The sequence below is a fragment of the Rattus norvegicus genome, chromosome 1 (genome assembly GCF_021556685.1).
Source record: "Rattus norvegicus strain SHRSP/BbbUtx chromosome 1, alternate assembly SHRSP_T2T, whole genome shotgun sequence".
Classification (NCBI taxonomy): domain Eukaryota; kingdom Metazoa; phylum Chordata; class Mammalia; order Rodentia; family Muridae; genus Rattus; species Rattus norvegicus.
The window spans coordinates 270,081,664-270,088,150 of NC_141534.1; the positions used below are offsets into that span (position 1 = coordinate 270,081,664).

At 45.5% G+C, this 6,487-nt stretch overlaps 1 long non-coding RNA gene across 1 annotated transcript; it reads left to right on the forward strand.

Annotated features, from left to right (window-relative positions):
- Positions 1-440: 440 nt before the first annotated feature.
- Positions 441-4,984, forward strand: LOC134485260 (uncharacterized). The gene is made up of 4 exons (XR_015648334.1): positions 441-574; positions 1,558-1,882; positions 4,092-4,169; positions 4,893-4,984. It is a non-coding gene; the product is annotated as an uncharacterized LOC134485260 (long non-coding RNA).
- The last annotated feature ends 1,503 nt before the right edge of the window (positions 4,985-6,487 follow it).

Here is a 6,487-nt window from a genome sequence, read left to right on the forward strand (position 1 = left end):
CCCTGTATTTTTATTTAAAATGACAAAACAACCATTCTAGTCACTGTCATCGCCATGTTTATGATCATAAGATATTGTCTCATTGATACTTTAAAAATATACCTGGCCACCTGCTCTGGTGGTGGGCACCTGCTCTACATTCTTGCTTCTAGGGAATTTCATTTCCTCCTCTGCGCAGGTCTGCACAGTGTTTTTCATCCCAGCTTTGAGTTATCAGGAGTTAGTGGGTCTCTTTCAAAGCAGTTATGCAGGATCACCAGATAATAGGGTCTTGGGCACCATATCCCATTGTTCATGTGCAGGTAGAAGGAGGGTGTGCTCATTAGTTTTCTTGTTGCTATGGCTAAATATATGACAGACAGCAACTTTAGGGTACAGGTCATAATGGGGTGGGGCGTATGAGTGGTCGTAGCAGGAACGTCACATAGCATCTGCTGTCAGAAGGAGGAGAGCAGTGAGCACACAGGACATAAGCCAGGGCTCAAGGCTTCCAGTCCTGACTCCAGAGACCTGCTCCCTTCAAAGAAGCTTGCCTCTCTGAACCTCGAAGACTTGCCACCAGCTGGGGCCAAGTGTGAGACAGAGGGGGCACTTGCTATTCTCTTTCTAGGGGGCCATTTTAAGGCCTGAACTTGAAGGCTCATGAGACCTCAGGGCCAAGGACCTTGAAGCTGGATAGACTTAGTTGTGACCTTTCTTTGTGTCATTTGGTTCAGGAATTACTTTGCACTATTTTCCTTGATCGAATATACTTAGGTTCATTTGTGTTCTCTGCCACCAAGAAAATCTATAAATGATAGACAAATTGCTAAGCGTTATGCCTGTCTATATTATTTTGAATACTCCCGTGAGTTGGGCATGGCTTCTTAGATATTTTGCATAATTTCCCACCAGTGGAATTACTAAGTCAAATAGTATTACCATTTTTCTGATTCTTAATATAAATTTCCCAAATGCTTCCTAAGAGGATTATATCAATTTACATTTTATATTATATGATGCCGAAATGTTACCCAAAAATTAGATGCTGTGCAAGAGGACCTTATAACAGATGAGATACCACAAGCATTTAAGAGGAAGAACACGGAGTATTTTCAGTTCAGCATTGAGATGATTTCGTTGACTTGTTTATGTTGTCTCATAGAGTTACGGATGGGTTGATTCTGTACCGAATCTATTGCTAAATAGATTGCTTTCTCAGGTCACTTATATCCATGCTAAAAGCTGACCCTTGACTCTCACCAACTGCTTAATTTGCCCTAGTTCTCTGTGAAGTCATACAGACTAGCCTAGTGTTACCTTCTAGCGAGGGAGAGGAGGCTTATAAGTCTTCCTCTTCCCGACCTGAGGAAGGGCCGCACAGGGGGTCAAAGCCCGCCTTGAGCCTGCCTCAGAGAACTGAGTCACCACTGTCTTTTCCTTTAGGACCGGGGGTGGGTTGGAAAGTCAGGTGGGAGCCTTGACTTCACCATGTAGAAACCACATAAGGCGAGGGATTTAATCTTTCTTTCTTGGTCTATAAAGCTACGGTAAAAATGACTGCTCTGCCGCTAACAGGACCCCGTGGAGCGCATCGCGATTATAGATGTGTGGAGCGTTCTGTTTGAGGCGGTAAGCACCACTCACAAGTATCTCCGAATGCGCCGAAGTTCGTCAGACACCGAGACTGGGATATCACTCTTCTTTTCCCCGCTGAGTTCCGAAGCCATCCGGATTGTTTCCGGAGTTCCATGGAGGAGGACGGAGCTTCCAGAAACACCGAAGAACATGGCTTCGCTGTGTGGCAACCAAATGAGAGGACAGCCCCCACTCCGTCGCAGGCGGAGCTGGCACATGGCATCTCTCCCACCGGAACTTTTATAACCTGGTGGTGGAGGAAAAGGTCAGATAAAGACAGATTACTCCAAGGAAAGCGCAAAAGGCAGGGAGACACGGAAGTCAGGCCCTCTTGCTAAGCAATGACCGTGTGACGGTCTGGATAAAGCCGGGGACCAGTGACATGAATGGAGATGAGCTGCCTGGTCTTCTCCTAGGCTTTGCTTCCTGGAATTCTCTCTCCATGGGCTTTTGAGATGTGGGAGAATAAGGCTTTTTCCCTAACAGTGCACTCACCGAGGTTTTAGTAATAAGAAATCTCTTAGCAAGATTGTAGGGAGGCTTTCGTCAACTTTTCTACCTCCTACTCCACCCAGCCGAAGCCGCCATCTGTGGGTGCTGCATATGACGCTGTCATTTCTGCACCCACTCCTTCTCTCCCCATCCTGTGGCCAGAAGACTTTTAAAAGTAATTACTTAAAAATTTGGAATATGTTTCCTCATCCATAAATTACAGTACAGCGTCCAAACCCCTGGATACATGCATGTTTTCTGATCACCTCCTGCCAATGTTTAGGGTGTTTGCTCTCTTTATGGGGTCTCCTTCAGGCGGGAGCATACACTGTCCTCATTTGAACAGCATATCCCGACGGAAGGACATGAGGAGACAGGAGCTAATTGGAACTTTGCAATTAGCTGTCATGGATGCCTGGGCGTGTCAATACTGCTCAATAAAGCCAGAAGGCCAAGTGTTTCCTCCTGCATACTGATTGCTCGACAGCACAGAGGAGCTTTCTAGACCGTCGGTTTCAGACTGATGCTCTTGGCTCGTAAGTGGTTAAAATCCCCAGCAGCCCTCTGATAGTTCTGGAGAATTCTTCATTATGGCTGCGATAACGCTGTAATAATAGTTTTGCCCTCCAGTATATCAAGCGCCTCCCAGTCTCCTCAGTGCTTGCATCAGTTATAGTTGATCAGCCATCTTTCCCCGGTTAAAGGATGTGGGACTCTCCCTCTCTCTCCTTACCCCTTTCACTCCACTGTCTCCCCAGCAAGCCCAGGCCTGATTCTCCATGTGAATCATCACAGTGAGCAGCAAGGAGGCCATCTGGGATTTGGGGCCACTCTGCTTTCTTCCTTCTCACACTCTGTTGTTTAATTCTTTTTTTAAAATAACATTTTGTTTTATTTTGTGGTGATTGTGTGTGTGTGTGTGTGTGAGTGTGTATGTGGTGTGGTGTGTGAGTGGTAAGTGAGTATGTGTGTGTGTGGTGTGTGAGTATGTGTGTGGTATTTAAGTATATGTGTATGCATGTGTGTGTGGTATGTGAGTGCATGTGTGTAGTGTGTGAGTGTGTGTGTCCATGTGTGTGTGATGTGGTGTGTGAGTGTATGAGTGTGCATGTGTGTGTGTGTGTAATGTATGGTATGTGTGAATGTGTATGTGTGGTATATGAATGTATGTTTGTGTAAATGTGTGTGATATGTGAGTGGTGTGTGTGTGTGTGTGCAAGTGTGTGTGGTATGATGTGTGGTATGTGCGTGCATGTGTGTGTGGTGTATGAGTGTATGTGTGTGCATGTGTGTGTGGTGTATGAATGTATGTTTGTGTAAATGTGTGTGGTATGTGAGTGGTGCGTGTGCAAGTATGCGTGGTGTGATGTGTGGTATGTATGTGCATGTGTGGGTGGTGTGATATGTGAGTGGTAGGTGTGTGTGTGTGTGTGTGTGTGTGTGTGTGTGTATACAGGAGTACACTTGCAGGAGAAAAGGATGTGGGATTCCATGAAGCTGGAGTTATAAGAGTTTGTGAAGTGCCCAATGGGTGTTAGGAACCAAGTATGAGTGCTCTGACCCACTGAGCCATTTCCCCAGTACCTATTGTTCAACAATGTATTCAGTCCAGGACGTTGCCTCTTTTCCCACTAAGCCCTTATTTTGGCTAATGTTGGTTGAAGTCTTCTTGTAACCAAGAGCCAATGGAGTGCCAGCTTGCGCTGCTGCATGCTGCTTTCAAACTTGTGGAGCTTTGTGGTCTAATCCACCTACAATGCTTGGTTTCAGCTGTCTTTATTTGGGTAACTTCTGTTTGTGTGCATGCCTCATCTCCCCAAATAGAGTATGGACTTCTTCAGACTGTTGGCCATATTCTATCCATCTGTAGACACCATGCAGCACCTAGCAGTGCCTTCCACAAAGGAAGTGCATGGCAGACATTCCTTGATTGATTATTCCATTTTCTCCTATTCACCCCCAACTGTTCCCATCATCTGAAGCATCTCCTTGGAAGTGGCAGACTGCAGTCACCTTCACCTACTGCTGTGCTTCTCTGCTTGGAACAGAAGAAAGAGAAGGCAAGCTAAATCCTTCTTTGATATCAAGGTCTTAGCCTCTAATGCCTCATGGCTGCAGGGACAACGGCTCCATCATTTCCTGATCCATGTGTCTACCCCTACCTTCCTACGAAGAACAAATCCCTAGAGGGAAGGGGTCAGATGTAGAAGGGGAAATAGTCTTTCGATTTGATTATACCAGAATGAGTACTGACTATTTCAGTGTGTGTTTACGACAAGCACATTTTTATTTGTACAAGGAAAGGAGAATAGGAACTAGATGGCCATGGGTATCACTTGGAACTCCTGAGTTGCATGTGACGGAAACTCAATTTAAATTAACTAGCCAAAAAGGAAATATATTGGTTCATAGAAGCTTCCAGATGGGTCGTGTGGAGAGGGCTTCAGTAGGATCAGCCTAGTGTGGGTCACATGTCTGCATCTGAGGTGTTAATGGTGCTAGTGGGTCTTAGGAAGGGATTTAAGTTGGGGTGGGGATAGGGTTGTGCTTACCAGGGCAAGGTCTACTATGCAACATTGAGAGCATAGCTCAGGGGGTGGGGGGATGAACTGTACTAGAGGTGTTTGGACCTAGAGCTCAGTACCTTTACTGGTTCATGAGCTGTCTGTTGCTGAGGCAACAAGTCCTTTAGAGAACGCTTTCAGAAAGCTGTTTCTGCCTGGACTCCATGCATGTTCTCTCCCTTCCTGCTGCTCTGTGCTAATGGTGGTTGCTTGTTCCAGATCTCTGCAACGGCTTCTGGCTTTGTGCTTGTTTTCATACCGAAAAACAATGTCTTCAGATTACCCTGGACCAGATAAACTATAACCACTGAGTCATGCTTCCAGAGTTTGTTGTCTGGGCTCAGGTCAAACACTCAGAAAGCAAGTGACCTAATTCAGAATAGAAACTCTAGAAATGGATTGTCTGGGGATATGTGGATAATTATTCACATTTTGGAACCCAAACTACTTTCACACTGTAGTGAGGCCTCCTAAAGGTGGCATGGTCTGGAGAGTTGTATTTTGGACAGTACGCATATTCTCCTAGAGGTCTGAGAAGGTGTTTTATGACACTGTCCCTTCCATGGTGTTCATTATGGCTGAATAGGGCCAGCCTTCCCCCAGATATTGTTGATGCTTTTTTTTTTTTTTTTTTTTTTTTTTTTTTTAGCCAGTTTCATAGTGTTGAGCAGTGGTAACCTCTGTAGGAGATGATTGGCTCATGGGGATTGGGACATCCTGAATGGATTAATGTTCACCAGTGGGAGCGAGCTCTTGAATGTGAGTCTACCCCTGGGATTTTTGTGCTTGAAGACATTACTTTGTCCCTCCGCTCTTCTCTGGTGCAAGGGAACAGCACTAAATCCTCACAGCCCCTGCACTACCTCCCTGTGTTGGTTACCATTGAATCGCCTGGGAGACAGCCCCCTGGGTTATCTTGATTAGGCTGATTGATGCTGGAGAGTGGGTAACGCCATTCTCCAAGCTTGGGTCCAGACTACACTCAAAGCAGAAAACTAGATGTATACTCTTTGTTTCCTGCCTCCTTGACTGGGGACACGGTGTGACCAGCTGCCTCAAGTCCCTACCACTGTGACTTCCGTGCTCTGATGCCCTTGGAGCACACAACCCGCTCTTCCTAAGCTGAATTTGTCAGGAATTTTGTTCTGGCAGGAAACAAAGTTACTGAGCCTTTAAGACTGTGAGCAGAGCAGACTTCTTTCGTTTATAAATTACCCACTTTCTGACACTCAGTCATGGCATCCACAACAGCAGCCTGAGATAGATACTCATGAGTGATACAGTCTCAGAAGAGGAAGCTACCACTTCTGTGTGGCCTGCCTTCCCTCTAAAACCACCCATGCTTTCTATGTGGATGCCCTCACGAATGTAAGTACCTGAAACCCCAAACCACCTCCTGAAGTAGTGGCCACACTGTCAGCTCAGCAAGCTCTCACCCCAGGACCCCCGATTTCTGTGGTGAACTATGAGAAAGAAATAAGAAGGATCAGCTTTTCAGATAAACTTTGCCTCTTTAAAAAAAAAAACAAAAACAAAAACCACCAAGCCCCTAGTTTCACTGTATAGTTATTTTGAATCCACTGATAATTTGAGCAATTTTCCTGTAAGTCATTCACAAGTGGTTCCCTCTAATATCGCACTCAGTTATGCTCCCACATATCTGTCTGTTACTGAGAACTCTGCTTCTTGAGTGTAAATGTTTGATGTGCATTAAGGCTCTTGACTTACATATGAAGGGGCATTGAACAATGTGACACAGAAGTATTTGCCTTACGACTCTCGTGTCTGAAGAATCCACTGGCTTGGGTGAAATA